Here is a 27,523-nt window from a genome sequence, read left to right as displayed (position 1 = left end):
TTGGATTTTGGGGGGGGGGGGAATCAGTTTTATGAAAACCAAATTGATCAATGCCCAAATGAAAAACATCTGGTGCCATTTCAGTTACTTGATGTTATAAGTTTATGTGTAGAATATGTCTGTAGGTATTGTGACCTCTTAGCTTGTGTCTGTTCATAGTGAGTGCAAAGTTTGGAGGCCCACAAACCTGAGGTTGGAGAAGTAGTACGTCACTGAATAGGAAGCAAAGATTTCCAAATCTCAGTCACGGCATGGCCTATAAACCTTGCGGAGTGATTGATATCTACAACTACAAAATGGAGACCCTGACACTTAAGGACATTTGCTCCTAATTCTCGGGGGAATGTTGCCTGCTTTACGAAGGAGTGGAGAGAATCCTTTGTGGGGAGTTCCCGTTTCAAAGTGGGATAGGCATAAAGGGGGTCATTACAACATTGGCGGTAAAAGCCGCTTACCGCCGTGCAGAAGACCGCCAATACACCGCCGCAGCAGCGGAATTCCGCCACAGCTATTATGACCCACATCTCGGAATCCCCTGAAATTCAGACACTCACACAAGTCCGCCACACCAAAGGTCAGTGATAAACTCGCGAAAACAATTGCTCCACCGTCACGCCAACAGAAACACGCCCATGCTATCACGACCCACGAATCCACGCGGCGGTCTTTCAACCGCGGTATTCCATTGTCGGTACACACTGCCGTGCTCAAAATACACACACATCTCCAAAACACCGCCACATTGGACAATTCCAAATACACACACCTGATATACATACAAACACCACTCCCACACACCCAATAAAATATAAAACAAACACCCACATCACCCACAAACCCCTACGACCACAATTCACGGATGAAGGCCAGAGAGACAGAGAGCACAGCAACTGAGAACCCCACCACACAGAGGCACACAACACCATCACCCATACAACATTACACGCACAATACACCACATACCACTACACATCACCACACACATCAACACTTTCACCACCGCACACATCACCCACACCACCCCATGTCACACCAAAGACACCCCTGTTTTCGGAGGAGTAGCTAAGGGTCATGGTGGAGGAAATCCTACGGGTAGAGCCACAGCTTTTTGGCTCACAGGTGCAGCACACATCCATAGCCAGGAAGATGGAGCTATGGCGCAGAATAGTGGACAGGGTCAACGCTGTGGGACAGCATCCAAGAAATCAGGAGGACATCAGGAAGAGGTGGAACGACCTACGGGGGAAGGTGCGTTCAGTGGTCTCCAGGCACAACATTGCGGTACAGCGGACTGGCGGCGGACCCCCACCTCATCCCCCACAACTAACAACATGGGAGGAGCAAGTCTTGACCATCATGCATCCAGAGGGCCTCGGAGGAGTCGGTGGAGGAATGGACACTGGTAAGTCAAATCTTAACTATCATATCCCCCACCCTACCTGCATGCTATCACACCCCCCCACCCTCACCCCTCCCCTATCACTCAAACTCCTCACTAATGTACTAGTAACACAAACCACTCATCCCAACACCAAGCCCTGCATGACACAACTAAGCATGGTCACCCCTCACCAAAGCATGCTCACTGCACATACCCATAACAACCCCCTAACTATCATCATACAAACCCACAGACAGGAATGCTTGCACTGAGGTACACAAACACCCACCCATTGCACACCAGTATACACACAGATGCAATAATCATGCTTTTATACCCCTGCAGGACCACTAAGGAACGTCACCACACCGGAGGGTCCAGACAACTCCACTCCACCCACAGAAGAGGCCCACAGTGACGACAGCAGCTCTGCCCTACTGGATCCTGATGACCAGCCCGGACCATCGTGGGCCTCGGGACAGTCGGTTCCCCTTGCACAGGCACAGCCCAACACTGACCTTCCACCCTCTGGTAACACCAGCACAGCACCCACCCAGCGGGCCCATACCTCTATACCCAGGACACGTCAATCAGCGGTGTGTCCACCACTACAGGGAACCCAGGAGAACCCATCACCACAACAACAACAGGGACCTGGGGGCAGTGGTAGTGGGCTGACGGTCCAGGGGACGGAGGCACAGGAACACAGGGGAACTGGGAGGGCTGCTGTGCGACAGGGGGCCGACAGGCCAAGGGAACCCACTCTCCACGAGGCCCTATCCTCCATCATGGGAGCATACCACACCTCCCAGGAGACGATGGCGACGGTCCTGGCCAAGTGTCAGGAGACCCAGCGCCTGCAGGAGGAGCAGTATTTGGGGTTCAGGGAGGATCTCAGAACCATCATCTCCACCCTGGGCACCATCGTAGGGGTGCTGAAGGACATACAAAAGACCATGAGAGACACCGTGGCACTCCAAGGGGCCCCTGACACTAGCCTGGACGATGAACTGCCCACCACCTCCGCCGGCGCTAGTGGACAGGACGCCCCGCCACAGGACCACCACACCAGCACCCCACCCCCTGCAGACGGAGAACCACCACGCAAGCGGTCCCTGAGATCCAGGAACAGGACAGAGCAAGATGGCAAGACCCCGCCAGGAAATGAGACCACCCTGGTTGTCCTCCCACTGTCCCACTTTGTTACCCTGTCCATACTTAAACTGCCCCAGCTCCACTTCCCATGCCCATATGGGCAGTGCACCTGTGTGACCAATGGACTGGACTCTGCCATGTACATTCCTCCACCGTCCCCCATCACCATGTTACAACCCCCCTCCATTTCTGAGCACTTAAATAAACACCCTTGAAACACAAAACAATCTGGAGTCAGTCTGTGATTTAGTAAATATGTATTATCAATGACAGTGTCAAAATGCGTTTCCAGTTGTAAAGCTAACATACCTATGTCACACATCACAAGTCCTTGAAGGATGCAAGCAGATGACACACGTTGGTAACCACACCTGTGAAACCGTAATGGGAAGGTACAACTCAGTGACCAAATACTGCTATGAAATGACAGGATAAAGGTAGAAATGTGAAAGTGAATGTAATGGTAAAAAAAAAAAAATTCTCACCTGTGTGTCACTGGAAATATTGCTGTATGACTGACTCCCTGTTGTCGATGTCTTCTTCCTCAGCTTCCTCTTCATCACTGTCCACAGGCTCCACAGACTCCACAGCTGCCACAACACCGTCATCTGGACCATCCTCCTGCAGAAAAGGCACCTGGCGTTGCAAAGCAAGATTGTGAAGCATCGAGCAGGCGATGATGATCTGGCACACCTTCTTCGTTGAGTAGAATAGGGAACCACCTGTCATATGGAGGCACCTGAACCTGGCCTTCAGGAGGCCGAAGGTGCGTTCGATCACCCTCCTAGTCCGCCCATGGGCCTCATTGCAGCGTTCCTCTGCCCTGGTCCTGGGATTCCTCACTGGGGTCAATAGCCAGGACAGGTTGGGGTAACCAGAGTCCCCTAATAGCCACACACGGTGCCTCTGGAGTTGACCCATTGCATAAGGGATACTGCTATTCCGCAGGATGTAGGCATCATGCACTGAGCCAGGGAACTTGGCATTCACATGGGAGATGTACTGGTCTGCCAAACATACCATCTGTACATTCATGGAATGATAACTCTTCCGGTTCCTGTACACCTGTTCACTCCTGTGGGGGGGGGCAGAGCTACATGGGTCCCGTCAATAGCACCTATGATGTTGGGGATATGTCCAAGGGCATAGAAGTCACCTTTCACTGTAGCCAAATCCTCCACCTGAGGGAAAACGATGTAGCTCCTTACGTGTTTCAGCAGGGCAGCCAACACTCTGAACAACACGTTGGAAAACATAGGCTGGGACATCCCTGATGCATGGCAACTGTTGTCTGCAAAGACCCACTTGCAAGGAAATGGAGCACTGACAGCACCTGCACGTCAGGGGGGATTCCAGTGGGATGGCGGATTGGTGACATCAGGTCTGGCTCCAACTGGGTACATAGTTCCTCCATTGTCAACAGGTCCACCAGCGGTCGGTACACCGGAGGATTCCGCCATCTTCTCAAATGTCCCAGCTGACGGTGCCTAGGAAGGACAACAGCGACCACAGAGTCAACAAAATCCCAGGTATGTACCCACAGATACACAGGACACGACACCAAAGACAAAACTCTTCCTGTATGTGTGTCATGTGTAGGCCTAGGTATGTGTGATGAAGTAGTTAAAGAAGCCATGTGGGCCCCTGAAATGGCGGCTGCCTGACCTCTAAACTGGGAAAATGGGATGTGAGGTATCTGCGCTGGCGTTGTACACCGTCGCGGTAGGCGGTCGTAGACCGCGGCGCAATGCTGCATTGGTTAACATTGGACCCTGTGGGTCCCAGGAGCCAATGATGAAGTGCGCCGGCGGTGATGATACGCACCGCCGTGGACGTCACCACCACGGACGTGACCGCCATTTTCTATCTGTTCAATCACTCGATACCTGATCTGCGACAGGAGAGGACCTACACTGCAAGTGCTGCTGTGACCTCGGTCTGGAAGAGACAATGGCTGCTGCGTCTGGGGAAAGGGCCCCTGCCTTCACTGCTCACGAGTTGGAGAAGCTAGTAGACGGGGTCCTCCCCCAGTACACGCTACTCTACGGTCCTCCAGACCAACAGGTAAGTACACAGGGAGCCCGTTGTATGGGCTATGCCTGGGTGGAGAGGGCTGGTTGTAAGAGGGAATGGGGCAGAGTTCAGGGAACATGAAGGACTGTGACGACCCTGGGGTTCCACCAGAGACGGGGCACCCACTGCCGGAAAAGATGGGAGGACAATCGCTGCTGGAGCAAGAAGACAGCGGAGGCTCAGCTGGGGATGGCCTCCCAACGTGGGAGGGGTGCCCGTCGCCCCATGACCCCCCTGATGTTCCGGATCCTGGCGGGGGCCTACCCGGAGTTGGATGGGCGCTAGAGGGCATCACAGCAGACGCAAGGGGGTGAGTACACCCTCATTCTGGAGACTTTGCGCACAGTTGAGGGGTCTGGGTGTGGGAGGAGGGCTGTGGGTTTCCCTAGGCCAGGGCAACTTACGTAGGATAGGCCCCTCTGTAATGCAGGCCATGTGCCACTCCACCCCACCTCAGTAGAGGGCCAAGTACAGGTAGATATGCCCCTGTGTCATCCATGTGTGCATATGTCCACCATAGCCATGTAGGCCATATCCCAGGAATTGCATCTGTAGAGGCCAAGAGCACGGCATAGCGCAGGGGGCTGCTGTGTCTGTATTGTCCGCCAACGGTAGTGGTAAGCCATGCACTCAACCTGTCTTTCTTCTGTCGTTCCCCCCCTTTTTGTGCTCTCCTTTTTCTTTTGTGCATCAGCATCATCAGGCGGAGGTACAGTGGCACCGGAGCACAAGGGAGCTGCATCCCACAAGGCCATGGAGGGCCACACCACGGACTCAGAATGCACCAGTGGGACGGAGGGCGAGGGGAGCTATACATCGGTCACCAGATCACCAACCAGCGACACAGACTCGTCCGCCGATGGGAGCTCCCTTGTGGTGGCGGCACCATCTGTGCCCCCCACTTCTACAGGTATAGCCGCCACCTCCCCTACCAGCACCGCCCTCCCAGCAGCCCCTCAGTGTTCGCCCCGTGCCCGCTCACCCAGGAGGGTGGGCATCACCTTCGCCCCAGGCACCTCAGCCCCTGCCCCTGTCACCCCTGCTGCCCTCAGTGAGGAGGCCATTGACCTCCTCAGGTCCCTCACTGTTGGGCAGTCTACCATTGTGAATGCCATCCAGGGTGTAGAAAGGGAGTTGCAACACACTAATCATTCCTGGAGGGCATTCATTCTGGTCAGGCTGCCCATCATCGAACCCTGCAATCTCTGGCCTCAGCACTGATGGCAGCCATTGTCCCTGTGTCTAGCCTCCCCTCTCCAACTTCCTCCACCCAGACCCAATCCCCTGTATCCCAGCCTATCCCAAGCACACCATCAGACAAGCATGCATACACCTCAACACACAAAAGTAGCTCAGGCAAACATAGGCACCACACAACCCACAGGCACTCACACAAGCATCACCTACAAACAGACACAGCAACACACACTGCCTCCACTGTGTACCCCTCCTCGTCGTCTCCCTCCTCCCTCCCAGTGTCGTCTACACTCTCACCTGCATGCACTACATCTACAGCCACTAGGACTCGCACCAGAACACCCAGCACCACACCCCGCTCACCTGCACTCACCACCCCCACTACCATTTACACGTCCCCTGTGTCTTCTCCCAGTGTGTCTGTGACACCCCCTCCCAAAGTACACAAACGGTGGCACCCACACACCCAACATCCATTCACCTCACGAAAGCCTCCAGTACCTGCACCCAAAACACCTAAAGTGACACCTCCTACAACCACCTCCTCTTCCTCCACTCCCAGACCCCCTCCAGCTACCCATCCCAGTGTTCATCAGAAACTCTCCCTCAGCAACGTTGACCTCTTTGCCCCCACCCCCACCCCCACCCCCACCCCTCCAATTCATAAGTCCCGTAGTAGCGCCTCAGCCAAAAAGACTCCAGTACCAGTGGTGTGTGTTACAGGTGTGTGGAGTGCACCGGCCACCAGGGCGGGCAGTGTCACATGGAGCCAAAGCACTGCCAGTCCACCCCCTGTAAAGCATCTCAAGTTGAAAAGTGGCTGACGGGACAGGGTGAATACTCCTGTCGGCAAAAGTGCTCACAAGGGTCACAGGGGGATTGCAGAGTCAGCTGTGACTCCTCCAAAGGTGGTGAAGTGCCAAAAGAAGTCTGCACAGTCTGGTAAGAGCAGCATGGCGGAGAAGGGCGCCATCCTCCCCGGCGGCCGGGACGCCACTGCCAGCACCGTCGTCACTGGTCAGGAGACCACCGCCGGAGTCATTGCCCAGGAGGGCAGCAGTATCATCACTGGTCAGGGGATCACTGCCGGAGTCAGTGCCCAGGAGGGCAGGAGTATCGTCACTGGTCAGGAGACCACCGCCGGAGTCATTGCCCAGGAGGGCGGCAGTATCGTCATTGGTCAGGGGACCACCGCCGGAGTCATTGCCCAGGAAGGCAGCAGTATCGTCACGGGTCAGGGGAACACCGCCGGAGTCAGTGCCTAGGAGGGCAGGAGTATCGTCACTGGTCAGGAGACCACCGCCGGAGTCAGTGCCCAGGAGGGCAGAAGTATCGTCACTGGTCAGGGGACAGGAGGGCAGGAGTATCGTCACTGGTCAGGAGACCACCGCCGGAGTCATTGCCCAGGAGGGCAGCAGTATCGTCACTGGTCAGGGGACCACCGCCGGAGTCAGTGCCCAGGAGGGCAGGAGTATCGTCACTGGTCAGGAGACCACTGCCGGAGTCAGTGCCCAGGAGGGCCCCGGCTGCCACAGCCCTGCTGGGCAATGAGGGACCGTCATGCCACACACCAATGCACAGGTCAGAGACCGCCATGGCAAAGCACCGCTGAACAAGGAAATCACCGTCATGGTGAAGACCGCTGAACAGGGCAAAGCACCGCTGAACAGGGCAGAGCACCGCTGAACAGGTCAGAGACCGCCATGGCAAAGCACCGCTGAACAAGGAATTCACCGCCATGGTGAAGACCGCTGAACAGGGCAGAGCACTGCTGAACAGGGCAGAGCACAGCTGAACAGGTCAGAGACCGCCATGGCAAAGCACCGCTGAACAAGGAATTCACCGCCATGGTGACAACCGCTGAACAGGGCAAGACACCGCTGAACAGGGCAGAGCACCGCTGAACAGGGCAAAGCACCGCTGAAGAAGGAAAACACCTCCACATCAAGCATCGTCATCCCATGTACAGCTGGGACAGTGACGGAACAGGAACCGTCACGGGGAGCCTAATGCAGTCTGGGCACCATTCCCCCTCCAGAACCAGTGGAGACATGCATCCACTCCATCTGTCCTTAACAGGATGAAGCACTCTGGGCACCAGTCCACTTCCAGAACCAGTGGAGACTGTTATCCACTTGAGAGACTGTGGCTTTGCACTCCCCAGGATGGTACAGTGGGCAAACCAGCCACTGCAGAGACTTGAGAGACTGTGGCTTTGCACTCCACAGGATGGTACAGTGGGAAAACCAACCACTGCAGAGACTTGAGAGACTGTGGCTTTGCACTCCCCAGGATGGTACAGAGGGCAAAACAACCACTGCAGCGACTTGAGAGACTGTGGCTTTGCACTCCCCAGGATGGAACAGTGGGCAAAACAACCACCTCAGAGACTTGAGAGACTGTGGCTTTGCACTCCCCAGGATTGAACAGTGGGCAAACCAACCACTGCAGAGACTTGAGAGACTGTTGCTTTGCACTCCCCAGGATGGAACAGTGGGCAAAACAACCACTGCAGAGACTTGAGAGACTGTGGCTTTGCACTCCCCAGGATGGTACAGTGGGCAACCCACCCACTGCAGAGATTTGAGAGACCGTGGCTTTGCACTCCCCAGGATACATCAATGGGCATGGAGCCCAGTCGTGGATCTGGCGTGGTGCTGTAATACGGCTGAGGTGCCCCCCCTTCCCTGCCCCCTGAGGTGCCTGTTGTATTTCTATCTGATGCCCCTGCAGTGTTCTCTCCTTTTGTGGAAAGGAATCTAGTGTGGGCCTCGCCCATGCATTTTTGGCCCAGTGGTGCACGGACATTGATATGTGCATACCTGCACTACTTCTCGTAACGTATATACTTTTGAATCTGTATATATATCTGTATATACAGGGAGTGCAGAATTATTAGGCAAGTTGTATTTTTGAGGATTAATTTTATTATTGAACAACACCCATGTTCTCAATGAACCCAAAAAACTCATTAATATCAAAGCTGAATATTTTTGGAAGTAGTTTTTAGTTTGTTTTTAGTTTTAGCTATGTTAGGGGGATATCTGTGTGTGCAGGTGACTATTACTGTGCATAATTATTAGGCAACTTAACAAAAAAAAATATATACCCATTTCAATTATTTATTATTACCAGTGAAACCAATATAACATCTCAACATTCACAAATATACATTTCTGACATTCAAAAACAAAACAAAAACAAATCAGTGACCAATATAGCCACCTTTCTTTGCAAGGACACTCAAAAGCCTGCCATCCATGGATTCTGTCAGTGTTTTGATCTGTTCACCATCAACACTGCGTGCAGCAGCAACCACAGCCTCCCAGACACTGTTCAGAGAGGTGTACTGTTTTCCCTCCTTGTAAATCTCACATTTGATGATGGACCACAGGTTCTCAATGGGGTTCAGATCAGGTGAACAAGGAGGCCATGTCATTAGATTTCCTTCTTTTATACCCTTTCTTGCCAGCCACGCTGTGGAGTACTTGGACGCGTGTGATGGAGCATTGTCCTGCATGAGAATCATGTTTTTCTTGAAGGATGCAGACTTCTTCCTGTACCACTGCTTGAAGAAGGTGTCTTCCAGGAACTGGCAGTAGGACTGGGAGTTGAGCTTGACTCCATCCTCAACCCGAAAAGGCCCCACAAGCTCATCTTTGATGATACCAGCCCAAACCAGTACTCCACCTCTACAATGCTGGCGTCTGAGTCGGACTGGAGCTCTCTGCCCTTTACCAATCCAGCCACGGGCCCATCCATCTGGCCCATCAAGACTCACTCTCATTTCATCAGTCCATAAAACCTTAGAAAAATCAGTCTTGAGATATTTCTTGGCCCAGTCTTGACGTTTCAGCTTGTGTGTCTTATTCAGTGGTGGTCGTCTTTCAGCCTTTCTTACCTTGGCCATGTCTCTGAGTATTGCACACCTTGTGCTTTTGGGCACTCCAGTGATGTTGCAGCTCTGAAATATGGCCAAACTGGTGGCAAGTGGCATCGTGGCAGCTGCACGCTTGACTTTTCTCAGTTCATGGGCAGTTATTTTGCGCCTTGGTTTTTCCACACGCTTCTTGCGAACCTGTTGACTATTTTGAATGAAACGCTTGATTGTTAGATGATCACGCTTCAGAAGCTTTGCAATTTTAAGAGTGCTGCATCCCTCTGCAAGATATCTCACTATTTTTGACTTTTCTGAGCCTGTCAAGTCCTTCTTTTGACCCATTTTGCCAAAGGAAAGGAAGTTGCCTAATAATTATGCACACGTGATATAGGGTGTTGATGTCATTAGACCACACCCCTTCTCATTACAGAGATGCACATTGTTAGAAATGGGGTCTTTGGTTGACAGTCTGGTTACCCCCTGTTCAAGCAAGGACCCTCACTCTAGTTAGGATAAAAGAGAATCACCCTCAGCTAACCCCTGCTTACCCCCTTGGTAGCTTGGCAGAGCAGTAGGCTTAACCTCAGAGTGCTAGGTGTAAAGTATTTGTAGCAACACACACAGTAACTTAATGAAAACACTACAAAATGACACAACACCAGTTTAGAAAAATAGGAAATATTTATCTAGACAAAACAAGACCAAAACGACAAAAATCCAACATACACAAGTCAAGTTATGATTTTTTAAAGGTTTAAAATAAAAAGAGTCTTTAGGTAGTTGTAACACCACACTAGCGCTGCTAGCGTGAAAATGTACCTGGTTTGCGTCAAAAATAACCCCGCACGGGCGGTGTGCGTCGAAAGTAACCCTGCACGGCTGTGTGCGTCGAAAACAACTCGGCACGGCGGTGCGCGTTGAAAAAGCCAGCCACACGACGATCCGAAAGTCCCGCGGCGCAGGGTGCGATCTCTCAGCCTCCGTCAGCGATGCTGCGCGTCGTTTCTCCTGCTCCGGGCGTCGGTTTTTCGGTCGCGTTTCCTGCGGCGTCGTTTCTCAGCTGCGGAACCGGCGTCGCGTCGTTTTCTCAGCCGCGATCGGATTCGCGTCGATCTTTTCTCCGCACGGCGCTCGGTGCGTGTATTTTTGTCCTTAGGCTGCCAGCCTCTCCTTTCAGGGTCCCAGGAACTGGAAGGGCACCACAGAGCAGAGTAGGGGTCTCTCCAGAGACTCCAGGTGCTGGCAGGAAGAAGTCTTTGCTATCCCTGAGACTTCAACAACAGGAGGCAAGCTCTACATCAAGCCCTTGGAGATTTCTTCTTCAAGATGGAAGGCACACAAAGTCCAGTCTTTGCCCTCTTACTCTGGCAGAAGCAGCACTGCAGGAAAGCTCCACAAAGCACAGTCACAGGCAGGGCAGCACGTTTTCCTCAGCTATCAGCTCTTCTCCAGGCAGAGGTTCCTCTTGGTTCCAGAAGTGTTTCTGAAGTTTGTAAGTTTGGGTGCCCTTCTTATACCCATTTTAGTCTTTGAAGTCACCTTTCTTCAAAGGGGACTCACACCTTCTTGTGAAATCCTGCCTTGCCCAGGCAAGGCCTCAGACACACACCAGGGGGCTGGAGACAGCATTGTCAGAGGCAGGCACAGTCCTTTCAGATGAGAGTGACCACTCCACCCCTCCCTCCTAGCAGAGATGGCTAATCAGGAAATGCAGATCACACCCCAGCTCCCTTTGTGTCACTGTCTGGTGTGAGGTGAGAAACAACCCAACTGTCAAACTGACCCAGACAGGGAATCCACAAACCAGGCAGAGTCACAGAATGGTTTAAGCAAGAAAATGCTCACTTTCTAAAAGTGGCATTTCCAAACGCACAATCTTAAAATCAACTTTACTAAAAGATGTATTTTTAGATTGTGAGTTCAGGGATCCCAAACTCCACATGTCCATCTACTCTCTAGGGGAATCTACACTTTAATCATATTTAAAGGTAGCCCCCATATTATCCTATGAGAGAGAGACAGACCTTGCAACAGTGAAAACGAAATTGGCAGTATTTCACTGTCAGGACATATAAACCACATTACTATATGTCCTACCTTATCCATACACTGCACCCTGCCCTTGGGGCTACCTAGGGCCTACCTTAGGGGTGCCTTACATGTAAGGAAAGGGAAGGTTTAGGCCTGGCAAGTGGGTACACTTGCCAAGTCGAATTTACAGTGTAAAAATACACATACAGACACTGCAGTGGCAGGTCTGAGACATGATTACAGAGCTACTTATGTGGGTGGCACAACCAGTGCTGCAGGCCCACTAGTAGCATTTGATTTACAGGCCCTGGCACCTCTAGTGCACCTTACTAGGGACTTACTAGTAAATCAAATATGCCAATCATGGATAAACCACTTACATACAATTTAAACAGGAGAGCATATGCACTTTAGCACTGGTTAGCAGTGGTAAAGTGCTCAGAGTTGAAAAGCCAACAGCAACATGTCAGAAAAAAATAGGAGGCAGGAGGCAAAAAAGACTGGGGATGACCCTGCATAAGCAAAAGTCCAACACACATCACCTAATATGCTTAATTGGTAGTAGGCTTTCGAGCCTATACAGCTTGGAGTAAGACAACATGCATAAAGAGGATGATGTGGTCAAAATACTCATTTGCCTAATAATTCTGCACTCCCTTTATTTGGTGACTGTATTTTGATACATTACAATTTTTGAACTGATTTCCTTTCGTCTTTGAATTCTTCCGGGGGGTTGTGGGTTGTTACTGTGATGTTTGGAAATGCATTGGTGTGTGTGTTGTAATGTGCGAGGGTGAGGGTGGGGTTGTTGCATGTGTGTCCCCCTGACTTTTGCCTCCCCCCTCCCCTATGTCGTAGGTGCAGTACTCACCGTTGTCATCGCCGCCGCCGTTGCTGGTGTTCGTAGATGAGCAGGAAGACATGGGCAGGGAGGATTTGTAATTCCGGCTCCATGGTGTCCTCCTTCCTCGTGGGATGTGTAGAGGTGAGCGTTTTCCCATTGCAAAAGCTGTTTCCGCCGTGTTTTTATCCACGGTGAATCCGCCCCGGAAAATGTGGCGAATTGGCGGGTTGTGATACTGTGGGCGGTACATTGTCTTCCGTCTGTCTGTTGGCAGTGACCGCCGCGCTGCTTGTCTGTACCGCCGTGGCGGTCGGAGTGTTAAAGTGGCTGTCTATGTTGGCGGTTTCCTCCATGGTCATAATTCCCTTTTTTTGTCCGCCGGCCTGTTTGCGGTATTACCGCACCTTTAACACCGTCCGCCAGGGTTGTAATGACCACCAAAGTGCTCACATGCATTGGGAATTATTATATTTCTAACGTGGACCAACATGTTATAAGGAGTTCAACATTATATTGATATTGTAAACTATTTGTTGGCATCCACCACAGGAACACAGCCTCTCCTGAATCATTTGCAACCCAACTGACTCAGCAGTTACCCAGGACACCTACAATGTTCTCAGTGATACCCCTAACACTCTTTAACATTATCATGCAAGTGACAACACATCTTTCCCCCCTTAAACATACATTTATTGACAACTATTCTGAAAAGGAAAATAAAAGGTAAGGGGAACAGGGAATGAGCTATAATATTCTATCAGTTGGGGTAGGGTGAACTACAGAAAAATAATAAGGTGAAGGATAAAGAAAGAAACTGGGAATGCATTACATCATACCTGTTACTGTAGAAAAAACTTGCATAAAACCGTCAGACCAAAAATGATAAAGAACAACAAAACAAACATTTGTATGAATATAAATGTCACTTTACAATATAATCCTGGAGTGAGGCAGGTGGTTTCCTAACCCTTGGAGTATCTTGGGTTTTTCACGAACACCTTGCATTGTTTTGTGCCACTCCAGCAAACTCCATATCCCTTGATTGACCACTCCCTCCTGTATTGGTTATCTGATTAGTGATTACATTTTGACAATCTGGATGTGCTCCACATCTCACCCCCCACTTAACACCACTACAGTTTACTTGACTTCAGTTATGCGTTTGGGGCAGAGAAACTTTGTTCCTCCCTTCGGGGTCCAAACAGTTTTCTTTACATATTCCATTTCTTTTGTTTTATTCCATGATCCGCATCAAACTGTCTCTTATATTTTTCCTGGTACACTTTGATCTTGTGTAAAGATGAACTTCCCCTGTTCTTAATACAACTGAACCATGCTGGATTGAGTTTGGTTCCTGCAGCTCTGCCTTTAAGTTTTTGGAAGGGAGAAATATCCGTGATACTGATGTGTTATTGTAATGTGCCCACAATTATTCTTGCAAAATCCCTTTTAATGGCACTTTAGTTTTCACTGCAGTCTGTACCTTACTAAACGGTTCTAGCTCTCCACTAAGCCATTGGCTTGTGATGCAAAAACAGCAGTGCAGTGATGTGTGATTGACAAACATTTAAGAAACGCCACCATCTCTTGTGCAGTAAACTGGACAACATTGTTCGTCAAAATAGTTCTGGGAATACCTCCTCATGCAAACACCTATCTTAATAATTCTAAAACACTTTTTGTGACAATAGAATTGACACAATACGCTGAAACCCACTTGGAGGTGTAATCAACCAATCCTAGTACAAATCTCTCACTTGGTGGTAGTACATCAGATTGTTCTTCAATATCCTGAGCTTATTTGGACCACAGCTCATCTGAAATTTCCACAAGAGATAGGAGTTGCTCTGAAAGATCTAGACTTATCATTACCAGCACAGAGTATACAATCCTTAACAACTTCCAGGCCTTCACCCTGCTAATGATGGGACAACCTTCCACCACAAAGTCCATCATTCAAAGGCATTTTGGACAAATTGTCTATATGTTTTTTGTACCCTGTAAGCAATCCACCTTGAAATTGTAATCCCAAAGTCTTTCAACCCACCTATTTATCATGGGAGTGGTATTTTCCACATGCCTGCAGGAAAATATGTGGACTAGAGGTCATAGTCAGGTTTGTTACAGTAAATAGTAACCCCCACATGGCCCACATACAGGGCAATGCCTCATGGTCTATCACCCAAAACTGCTTGCGAAAGTACTACAACGAATCCCTTCATGCTAGGCTGGTATTCCCTATTACATTAAAATGCCTTTATGTTAGCATTCGAGCTGTTTCATCTTTTACCTTGTTGACCTGAGTGCCTTTTCACATTCAGGGAACCATGAGAACTCGGGACCATGAGAACTCTACACCCTTTTTAAGTAATAGTCTCAATGGCTGCACAGCACTAGCAAAATTGCAAATGAACTTCAAGTAGTATTCTGAAAGACCTAGGAACGACCGGAACTGGTTTTTAGCAGTAGGTGCTGACCCTTGTAAGTTTGCCTCAACCAGTTCAAATTTAGGCTAATACAGTCACCCGAGATGGTGTGACCTAAGTAAGAGAAGGTTCCAACCCTGAATTTGCACTTCCCGCTTTTGAGAGTGAGCCCTCATTCTTGCAACCATGAGAGCACTTTTTGACAACTTCAGCATGACTTGTTCTATCTTTGCCATATAACAATATGTCATCTTGAAAATATATGACCAAGCTTATTCTAGCCAAAACCTCCTTCATTAACCTCTGGAAGCAAGCAGCAGCAGATCCCGATCCAAATGGCATTTGAAAGAATCTGAATGCCCCCAGAGGTGTAACAAAGGATGTTAGTACCCTAGAATCCTTATGCAACACCTGATGGTAAGCTGATGACAGGTCCATAACACTTGCTCCTCACGACATTGTCAGTGCTTCATTCACAAATCTACAGTTACCTCAGAGCTATTGATCAGTGGATGACTTGGAGCTATCTCAAACTAGGTCCCATATTCATACTTTTTTAGCGCCGCATTTGCGTCATTTTTTTATGCAAAAGCAGCGCAATCTTCCAAAATACAATTGTATTTTGGAAGTTTGCGGCGATTTTGTGTAAAAAAACGACGCTAAATGCAGCGCTAAAAAAATATAAATATTGGCCTAAATGCCTCCAAAACGGAAATGCTCATATGTGGTGATTGGAAAAATTATGACTCACTGTGCGCCTGGCCTGACGATCTCGGACCACCTCTTCAATTATCCAAGAAAGTTAAAAACCTCAAAATTACCATGGACTCCAAGTTAACTATGAATGCCCAAGTGGACAAATTAGCACGAACAAGCTTCATCACCTTGAAGACTCTGTGATGCACCTTCCCCCACCTCGGATTTCCACACAAGGTGCAGGCTACTATCTTTCTTGTACTATCCAAACTGGATTATGCCAATGGCCTCTACCATGGATCATCTCTATCTATTATGAAAAAGTTACAACTTATTCAAAACTCCGCTACCAAGCTACTATTACATGTAAAGCCACAAGCCCACATCTCCCATGCCTTGAGAGCACTACACTGGTTACCTGTTGCCCGAAGATCCACCTTCATGCTGCTTTGTATTACCCACAAAGCTATACATGGAACAGGACCACTTTTTATCAGAAACAAAATAACCAAATACATTCAACAAAGAAACCTCCGCTCAAGATTGGCACCCCACCTTAGAACACCACCATACAAGAAAAAGACTATAGGTGGTACATTATTCTCCATTCAAGCAGCCAAACTATGGAATTCATTACCCCCAAATATAAGATCCACGAATAACTATCTTGTCTTCAGAAGACTACTCAAGAGTTGGCTCTTTCCTTCATAACCAACATATTCAAACAGCAATGGACTGCTTATGCCTGTGTTGATAAATATTTTTTATCTGAATGTCTGTATATTCTAGATATGTATAGGTCCTTAGGAAATATGTATCGCTACTATGTCATAATAATAAATTGCACACCTACTCTTTAAATCTGTTTAACAAATGTATATTTACTCACGATTAAATATGTATATGTGTATATATATGTGAATATATAAATATATATATGTGTGTGTGTATAAATAAAGATATATATAAAATAAAATCTATAAATAAAACTCAAATTATAAATAAGTACATTAAAGTTAAAATAAATAAATAAATAATAATAATAATGAATAAATTAAAGAAAAATGAAATGATTAAAAACTTATATACATATAAAATTATAAATAAATAAATATAATATAAATGTACTCTCTTGTAAGCTTTACTGTGTCTACGCATCACCATATGTCATGCCTCTATCAATCTATCCTCCATCCCCACTCTGATTCATCCCAAACCCATTCTACTACTTTCATCTCCAAAATAACCCTGCGTAAGCTCCGCCCTCCTCTTCCACATCTAGATCACCCAAACCTCACCTACCATGATCTCCCAAACAACCCTAATAAATTCTCCCTCATTTATCTCACCTTGACCCATCCAAAACCCCTCCTGCTACTATGGTTTCCCTAACCCTTTCCACAGACTCTTCCCTCCTCCATCTCTCCTTTACTCATCCCAAGCCTCATCCTACTACTATAAACTCCCAATTAACACTTCTGGATTCTTCCCTCCTCTATCCCTCCATTACTCTAGTCAATCTAACTAATAAACTCACACATCCTCTGCTCTAATTAACTCATAAAAATACTAAAACTGAACTCATATTTCCCTATACTAATCCACCACTAATTCCTCTTGAGTTCCGGAGCAGCGTGCTACTTGCAGAAAAGAGCCTTGACGCCTCATCAGGGGTAGTAAGCGTTATATGAATACTATTACAACACAATAAACATTTTAATATGCTCCAGTGGGACCTAAATCTGGTTCTTACTTTTCTATGATGCATCTCCTTTAAGCTGCTCCACAACTGCCCATTGAGACTTCTCACCATCAAAGCAGCCTTTCTAGTGGCAATAACATTGCCCACAGGGTCAGTGAGCTACAGGCATACTCTGCACATCCTCCATCCCTCACTTTCCTCCCTAACAAAGTGGCTGTTTGAGCTAGGGCACTATTCCTACCAAAAGAGGTTACCCTTTTCATGTAGGCCAATTGTTATTCTGTCTAACTTGTATGCTCTGCCTCACCCTTCTAAAAAAAGGAGAGACTCCACTCACCTGACCCAAAAAGAGCGTTGTTTTACCTTGATTGCACAAGTGAGTTCCAGGTGGGTGATCAACTCTTCCTAAGGTGAGTCGGAGCCAAGAAAGGGAAGGCGGTACAGAAGCAGACAATCATGCAATGGATAGTTCTCTGCATAAAAAATCTGCCACTTACTAGCAAAAAAGCATCCCCGGAGGCTTTGTGCACTCATTCTGCCAGAGCCAAAACTGTGACTACTGCATTAGCTCCCAGAGTTCTTGTCCTGGATATCTGTCAGACAGCAACATGGACTTCTTTACACATGTTTACGAAGCACTACTGTCTAGACAGTCATGTCTGATAAAATGGCCATTTTGCCTGTTTGGTCCTTCAGGACTTCCTCGAATAATCTGTATTGCAGCCCCGCATTGGGGGAGGTATTGCTTGGGTACCTATTATAAGGTAAGGAATCTGCAGCTAGAAGTCACTATCAGATGAACAAGTGACTTATCTTGGGAAAGCCTTATCTGGTACAGACTCGATCTAGGCACATATTTCTTACCATCCCACCCATCCCCCCCGATCTGTGCCTGAATTAAAGAGTTAAGGATTCATCCCTATAAGAAGCATAGATTTCCACCCCACTCATCAGTGTTCCTGCTTGCTCAGCGCTTCTGGCATGGAAAGTTGCAAAATAATCTGATATTAGCACACTGGGATGCCACTTTGATAGGCCCGCGCATGTCACTTCTGGCACGAACTACAACGCCATGCAGAGCCGAGCGATGCCACCTACCTGGACTTAGGGGTACTGCTCATCAAAAGTTTTTAGATCCTAACGCCTGTGATATATTCTAACATAAGGAATCTGCAGTTAGATATAGACTCTAGCATATAAAGTAAGTGTAAAACATAAATTAGAAAAGTACACATGGGAGCATAGATGAAAAAATATGCACAAGTTTACAGAGGTTCTTATTTCCTAGCTGTCATAAATAAATGTGCTAAACCTGATATTTTAAGTTATCTGCTATTACAGAGACTGAAGTTTCTACATTAACTTCACCATCATTAAAGGGGTAGTGGGTTCTTCTTTTTCCAGTAATCTATATAAGCAGCACTAGAAACTAACTCTTTGGATAACACCTGCTCTGTGAAAGCTATGTGAAACCAATCCTAGCAAGTGACAACGTACATCAATGAACTATCCTCCCGGGACTTTTAAATTTATGAATCACATTGTTATTTAGGAAAATATCATACAAACAAGAATTATAGAAATCAAGGACAAAGAACATATGTTATTAACAAAGGGCACAGTATTGGTTTAGGAATAGCCATTACAACTATTTGACGTGAAAATAAGCATTTGATTAACAATCAAACAAACCCCATATAAAGAGAAAGGGAAAATAATGGAACTGTAATGACTAGATCAACAATTATAAGTAAAAACAACAAAGAAAATACATGCAAAAGACAGAAAAAAGAAAGGAGAGAAGAAACATCAGATGAAGAAAGGTATCAAAATATTAAATAGAATTGAAGAAATGTTGATATATAATACACTACGATAAGCAAGTAGAGGGGGTTAACTGAAAAATTGGGCCCTGTGCTGCTCAACTCACTAAGCCAGTAACACTTTAGTCATACACATTAAAATATAATGGATTCAATTAGGGGGTATTACACAAACAAATGTTTCAACTTACAATTTCATAAATCAGCCTTTTTATTATTTAAATGTAATTCTTGTAAAACACAGGAAAACATGACTCTTTTATGGTACATTCATATAGTTATGTTTTTTCAAAACAATCACATAAAGATGATGATTTTCTGTTGAGTATTAATAGTGATCTACTTTTCAGAGTGTTTCATTTCCTTCTTAGATGTTATCAAAGATAATTATTTCTTATCGCAACTGATTCTCACAGGATATAGCTAACACATATTTTACACTTTTAATGCTACTTCCTCAGGGCTGTGAGAGAGAATAACAAATTGAAAAATATATGTCATAATATAATAAACCACATTAATTTACTTCCATCTTACTCATCATAACAATAGTAATTACAAATCAAACAACTATTTGAAAAAGTAAATGTCTAAAAGTTTCTATTCATAACCATAATCCAAATCACATAGGCGGTCCTTACAACATTGGCTGTAACAGCCGCTTACCACCGTGCAGAAGACCGCCAACACACCGCCTTGGCTGTGGAATTCTGCCACAGCTATTATGACCCACACCACGGAATCCGCCAATATTCAGACACCCACACAAGTCCGCCACACCAAAGGTCAGTGATAAACTGGCGAAAACAAAACCTCCACCGTCACGCCAACAGAAATACGCCCACACTATCACGACCCACGAATCCATGCGGCAGTCTTTCAACTGCAGTATTCTATTGGTGGTACACACCGCCGCGCTCAAAATACACACACATCTCCAAAACACAGCCACATTGGACAATTCCAAATACACATACCTGATACACATACACACACCACTACCACACACACAATACAATATAAAAGACACACCCACATCACCCACAAACCCTTACGACCACAATTACTGAGAGAAGGTCAGAGAGAGACACCACCATCAACAATACTAGCAACCACAAGCACACAACACCATCACCCACATAACTTCCACGCACCTCACACAACACACCACTACATATCATCACACTTATCACCTCACACACCACCCCACACATCACCCACACCAACCCATGGAACAGCAAGGACACCCCCGGTTCTCGGAGGAGGCGCTCAGGGTCATGGTGGAGGAAATCGTCTGGGTAGAGCCACAGCTATTCGGATAACAGGTGCAGCACACCTCCATTGCAAGGAAGATGGAGCTATGGCGCAGAATGGTGGACAGGGTCAACGCAGTGGGACAACACCCAAGAAATCTGGATGACATCAGGAAGAGGTGGAACGACCTACGGGGGAAGGTGTGTTCCGTGGTCTCAAGACACCACCTTGTGGTTCAGCGGACTGGCGGCGGACCCCCACCTCCTCCCCCACAACTAACAAGATGGGAGGAGCAGGTTTTGGCGATTCTGCATCCTGAGGGCCTCCCAGGAGTAGGTGGAGGAATGGACTCTGGTAAGTCAAATCTTAACTATTACATCCCCCACCCTACCTGCATGCCATCACATACCCCCACCCTCACCCTCACCCCATCACTCCAACTCCTCACAAATGTCCCAACATCACAACCCACCCATCCCAACACCAAGCCCTGCATGCAACAACAAACCATGGACACACATCACTAAAGCATGGCCACTGCACATATCCAAACAACCACTTAAATCATCATCACGCAAGGTCCCACACAGGAATGCCAGCACTGGGGTACACGTCACCCACCCATTGCACACCATGACACACACTGATGTAAAAAACATCCTTTTATACCCCTGCAGGACCCCTATCCAACAGCACCGGACAGGAGGGTCCACACATGTCCCCACATGTCCACACCACCAACAGAAGAGGCCCACAGTGATGACAGTACCTCTGTCCAACTGGATCTAGATGACCAGCCCGGCCCATCTGGGACCTCGGGACAGTCGGTTCCCATCACACAGTCACAGGCCACTACAGAGCTTCCCCCCTCTGGAAACACCAGCACAGCACCCAACCAGCAGGCCCGTACCTACGTCCCCAGGACACGTCAATCAGCAGTGTGTCCACCACTACAGGGAACCCAGGCTAACCCACCACCCCAACAACAACAGGGACCTGGGGACAGTGGCAGTGGGCACACGGTCAAGGGGACGGAAGCCCAGGAACACAGGGGAACTGGGAGGGCTGCTGTGCGACAGGGGGAGGACAGGCCAAGGGAACCCACTCTCCACGAGGCCCTCTCCAACATCATGGGAGCCTACCACCACTCCCAGGAGACAATGGCAACGGTTCTGGCCAAGTTTCAGGAGACCCAGCGCCTGCAAGAGGAACAATATTTGGGCTTCAGGGAGGAATTCAGAGCCATCAATTCCACCCTGGGCACCATCATAGGGGTGCTGAAGGAAGTACTCAACACCAGGAGGGACACTGTGGCACTACAAGGGGCCCCTGACACTAGCCTGGATAATGAACTGCCCACCACCTCCGCCGGCGCTAGTGGACAGGAGGCACCACCACACCAGCACCCCACCCTCTGCAGAGGGAAAACCACCTTGCAAACGGTCCCTGAGATCCAAGATAAAGGCAGAGAACGATGCCAAGACCCCCGCCAAGAAATGAGACCACCCTGATTGTCATCCTTCTGTCCCACTTTGTCACCCTGTCCACCCTGAAACTGCCCCAGCTCTACTTCCTTTGCCCATTTGGGCAATGCACCTGTGAGACTAATAGACTGGACTCTGCCATGGACATTCCTTCGCCATCACCCCTCACCATTTTGCTACCCCCTCCAATATTGAGCACTAAAATAAACACCCTTAAAGCACAAAACAATCTGGAGTCCATCTGTGATTTCGGAATAGTGTATTAGCAATTACTGTGGCAAAATGCTCTTACCTTTGTAATGTCAGCATACCTATGTCACACAGCTGTAGTCCATGATGAATCAAAGCAGAAGTCACACTGTGGGACACACATCTGTGAAATCATAAGGGAAAGTGACAACTCAGTGAACATACACTGGGTGAAAACGACAGACAGTAGAGAGGTAGTAGTGTTAAAGTACATGTAGTAGGCTGGTTTGTATTCTTACCTGTGTCTCACTGGAAATATTGCTGGATCACTGAGTCCCTGTTGTCCATGTCTTCTTCCTCTGCTTCCTCGTCTTCACTGTCCATAGGCTCCACAGCTGCAACAACACCGCCATCTGGACCATCCTCCTGCAGAAAAGGCACCTGTTGTCGCAAAGCTAAGTTGTGAAGCATACAGCAGGCCACGATGATCTGGCACACCTTCTTTGGTGAGTAGAATAGGGATCCACCTGTCATATGGCGGCATCTGAACCTGGCCTTCAGGAGGCCGAAGGTCCGCTCGATTATCCGCCGTGTATGCCCATGTGCCTCATTGTAGAGTTCCTCTGCCCTTGTCCTGGGATTCCTCACTGGGGTCAGTAGCCATGACAGGTTGGGGTAACCAGAGTCACCTGCAAATGGCGAGGGACAACTGTTAGACACACACTAACCTGTAGGGATATCCCCAGACAACCATTCCCACTGTCTAGCTTCCAGGTGCTCACCTAATAGCCACACACGGTGCCTCTGGAGTTGACCCATCACATAAGGGATGCTGCTATTCCGCAGGATGTAGGCATCATGCACTGAGCCAGGGAACTTGGCATTCACATGGGAGATGTACTGGTCTGCCAAACATACCATCTGTACATTCATGGAATGGTAACTCTTCCGGTTTCTGTACACCTGTTCACTCCTGTGGGGGGGGGGATAAAAAGCCACATGGGTCCCATCAATCGCACCTATGATGTTGAGGATATGTCCCAGGGCATAGAAATCACCTTTCACTGTAGGCAAATCCTCCACCTGAGGGAAAACGATGTAGCTCTCCATGTGTTTCAGCAGGGCAGACAACACACTGGACAACACATTTGGAAAACATAGGCTGGGACATCCCTGATGCTATGGCCACTGTTGTTTGAAATGACCCACTTGCAAGGAAATGGAGCACTGACAGCACCTGCACTTGAGGGGGGATTCCTGTGGGATGGCGGATAGCTGACATCAGGTCTGGCTCCAGCTGGGTACACAGTTCCTGGATTGTGGCACGGTCAAGCCTGTAGGTGATGATCACAAGTCTTTCCTCCATTGTCGACAGGTCCACCAACGGTCAGTACACTGGAGGATTCTGCCATCTCCTCACCTGTCTCAGCGGACTGTGCCCATGAAGGACAACAGCGTGCACAGAGTCAAACAACTCAGAGACTCACAGCTTACACAGAACACCAATCATAATCCAAAAAGTGGCCTGTATGTGTGTTGAGTCTAGGCCTACGTATGTGTGACGCAGTTAAAAATGAAGCCATGTGGGCCCCTGAAATGGCGGCTTCCTGACCTGTAAAGTGGGACAATTGGATGTGAGGTAACTGCGCTGGCGTTGTACACCGTCACGGTAGGCAGTCGAAGACCGCGGCGCAATGTTGCATTGGTTAACATTGGACCCTATGGGTCCCAGGAGCCAATGACGATGTACACCGGCGGTGACGGTACGCACCGCCGCGGACATGACCGCCATTTTCTATCTGTTCAATCACTCGATACCTGATCTTCGACAGGAGAGGACCTACACTGCAAGTGCTGCTGTGACCTCAGTCTGGAAGAGACAATGGCTCGTGCATCTGGGGAAAGGGCCCCTGCCTTCACATCGGAGGAGTTGGAGAAACTGGTTGATGGGGTCCTCCCCCAGTACACGCTACTCTATGGTCCTCCAGACAAACAGGTAAGTACACTGGGAGCATGCTGTATGGGCTATGCCTGTGTGGAGTGGAGTGGATGTAAGAAGGGGGGGGGAGATTGCGGCGTGCATGAAACGACGGTGAGTGCATGTGCCACATGGCAAGGGTAGGGATGGGGGCCAATGACTGTGACGGTGCAGTTGGTAATAAGTTCCTCTTTCCCCTGTACAATTCATGTAGGTCAGCGCCCACCAGAAAAAAGATATTTGGCGTGCCATCGCCAAGGACGTCCGGACCCTGGGGGTCTACCACAGACAGAGCACCCCCCTGCCGGAAAAGATGGGAGGACATTTGCCGCTGGAGCAAGAAGATGGCGGAGGCCCAGCTGGGGATGGCCTCTCAACGTGGGAGGGGTGCTCGTCGCACCATGACCGCCCTGATGTTCAGGATCCTGGCGGTGGCATACCCGGAGTTGGATGGGCACTTGAGGGCATCACAGCAGCTACAAGGGGGTGAGTACACTCTCATCCTGCTGATTTTGCGCGCAGTGGAGGTGTCTGGGTGGGGGAGGTGGGCTGTGGGTTTCCCTAGGCTAGGGCGAGTTCCGTAGGCAAGGTCCCTCAGTAAGGCAGGCCATGTGGCACCTCACCCCACCTCTGTAGAGTGACAACTACACCTAGTCATGCCCCTGTGTCATCTATGTGTGCAGATGTCGTCCATAGCCTTGTAGGCCATTTCCCAGGAATTGAACAGTGGAGCCCAAGAGCGTGGCGTAGTACATGGGGCTTCTGTGTCTGTTGTGTCCCCCAACGGTAGCGTTAATGCATGCACTCAACATGTCTTTCTTCTGTCGTCCCCCCTTTTTTGGTCTCCCTGTTCTTGTGTGCATTAGAATCATCAGGCGGAGGAGCAGTGGCACCGGAGCACGAGGGGGCTGCATCCCACATGACCATGGAGGGCCACACTACGGACTCAGGCTTCACCAGTGGGACGGAGGGTGAGGGGAGCTCCACGGCGGGGACAGGAGCTGAGACCAATTACACGGACTCGTCCTCTAATGGGAGCTCCCTTGTGGTGGCGGCAACATCTGTGCCCCCGCATCTACAGGTACAGCCGCCACCCCCCTACCAGCACCACCCTCCCAGCAGCCCCTCAGCTTTGCCCCGTGCCCGCTCACCCAGGAGGGCGGGCATCACCTTCGCCCCAGGCACCTCAGGCCCTGCCCCAGTCACCCCTGCTGCCCTCAGTGAGGAGGCCATTGACCTCCTCAGGTCCTCACTGTTGGGCAGTCTACCATTTTGAATGCCATTCAGGGTGTAGAGAGGCAGTTGCAACAAACAAATGCATTCCTGGAGGGCATTCATTCTGGTCAGGTGGCCCTTCAGCAAGTTTTTCAGACTCTGGCCTCAGCACTGATGGCAGCCATTGTCCCTGTCTCTAGCCTCCCCCCTTCAACTTCCTCCAGCCAGACCCAATCCCCTGTACCCCAGCCTATCACAAGCACACCTACAGACAAGCATGCACACACGTCAACATACAAGGGAAGCTCAGGCAAACATAAGCACCACACATCCCACAGGTACTCACGCAAGCATCGCACACATGCAGACATAGCAACATCCACTGCCTCCACTATGTCCCCCTCCTCCTCGTCTCCCTCCTCCCTCCCAGTCTCATCTCCACTCACACCTGGCATGCACTACATCTACAGCCACTACTGCCATCACCAGCATACCCACCACCACACCCCGCTCACGTGCAGTCACCACCACAACTACCATTCACACATCACCTGTGTCCTCTCCCAGTGTGTCTGTGACACCACCTCCCAAGATACACAAACGCAGGCACACACCCACCCAACAGCCATCCACCTCAAGACACCCTCCAGCCCATGCACCTTCACCCAAAGTCAGCAAACGTACACCTCCTACAACCACAACCTCTTCCGCCACTCCCAAGCCCCCTCCAGCTACCCGTCCCAGTGTCTCACAAAAACTTTTCCTGTCCAACCTTGACCTCTTTCCCACACCTTCCCCACTCCATCCGTCTCCTTGTGTCCCAAACTAGCACCTCAGCCACAACATCTCCGGGACCAGTGGTGCCTGTAGTCACCGGAATCTGGAGTGCACCGGCCACCAGGGCAGCCAGTGTGGCACGGAGCCACAGCACAGACAGTCCCCCGCCTGTGAAGCATCAAAAGTTGGCCAGTGCCCGGCGGGAGAGGAAGAAGTCTCCAGCCACCAAAGTCGCTCCCAAGGGGTCCCGTGGGAGTATGGAGTCAGCTGCGACACCTTCCAAGGTGGGGAAGGGCCACAAGAAACCAGGAAAGTCTGGGAAGAGCAGCACGGCGGAGGAGACTGCCATCATCCCTGCTGCCCAGGAGGCCACAGCAGTCACCCCCGCTGTCCAGGAGGCCACAGCCATCATCTCTGCTGCCCAGGAGGCCACCGCCATCATCCCTGCTGGGACAGAGAGGACCGCCAGCAAAAGCCCCGCTGGGACAGAGAGGACCGCCACCACAAGCCCCGCTGGGACAGAGAGGACCGCCAGCACAAGCCCCGCTGGGACAGAGAGGACCTCCAGCACAAGCCCCGCTTGGACAGAGAGGACCGCCAGCACAAGCCCCGCTGGGACAGAGAGGACCGCCAGCACAAGCCCCGCTGGGCTAGAGGGGACCGCCAGCACAAGCCCCGTTGGGACAGAGAGGAACGCCATCACCAGCCCCACTGGGCCATGAAGGACTGCCAGCAGCTGAGTCACTGCAATGGAGCCCGCCGCTCCAAGCACCGCTGAACAGGGTACCACCGCTCCAAGCACTGCTGAACAGGGCACCGCCGCCTCAAGCACTGCTGAACAGGCCACCGCCGCTCCAAGCACCGCTGAACAGGGCACCGCCACTCCAAGCATTGCTGAACAGGGCACCGCCGCCTCAAGCACCGCTGAACAGGGCACCGCCGCTCCAAGCACCGCTGAACAGGGCACCGCCGTTCCAAGCACCGCTGAACAGGGCACCGCCGCTCCAAGCACTGCTGAACAGGGCACCACCGCTCCAAGCACCGCTGAACAGGGCACCGCCGCTCCAAGCACCGCTGAAACTGGCCCGCCACCTCAAGCACCGCTGGCCCATGAGCGCCAAGGGCACTGACGCTACTGAGTCCGTCACGAGCAGGATGAAGCACTCTGGGCACAATGCCCCCTCCAGAACCAGTGGAGAGATACATCCACTACCTCTGTCCTTAGCAGGATGAAGCACTCTGGGTATAAAGCCCCCTCCAGAACCAGTGGAGAGATACATCCACTACCTCTGTCCTTAGCAGGATGAAGCACTCTGGGCTACTACCTCTGTCCTTAGCAGGATGAAGTACTCTGGGCACAAAGCCCCCTCCAGAACCAGTGGAGACTGTCATCCACTACCTCTATCCTTAGCAGG

Source organism: Pleurodeles waltl, chromosome 1_1 (assembly GCF_031143425.1).
Source record: "Pleurodeles waltl isolate 20211129_DDA chromosome 1_1, aPleWal1.hap1.20221129, whole genome shotgun sequence".
Taxonomy (NCBI): Eukaryota; Metazoa; Chordata; class Amphibia; order Caudata; family Salamandridae; genus Pleurodeles; species Pleurodeles waltl.
Note: the sequence above shows the minus strand (reverse complement) of the source record.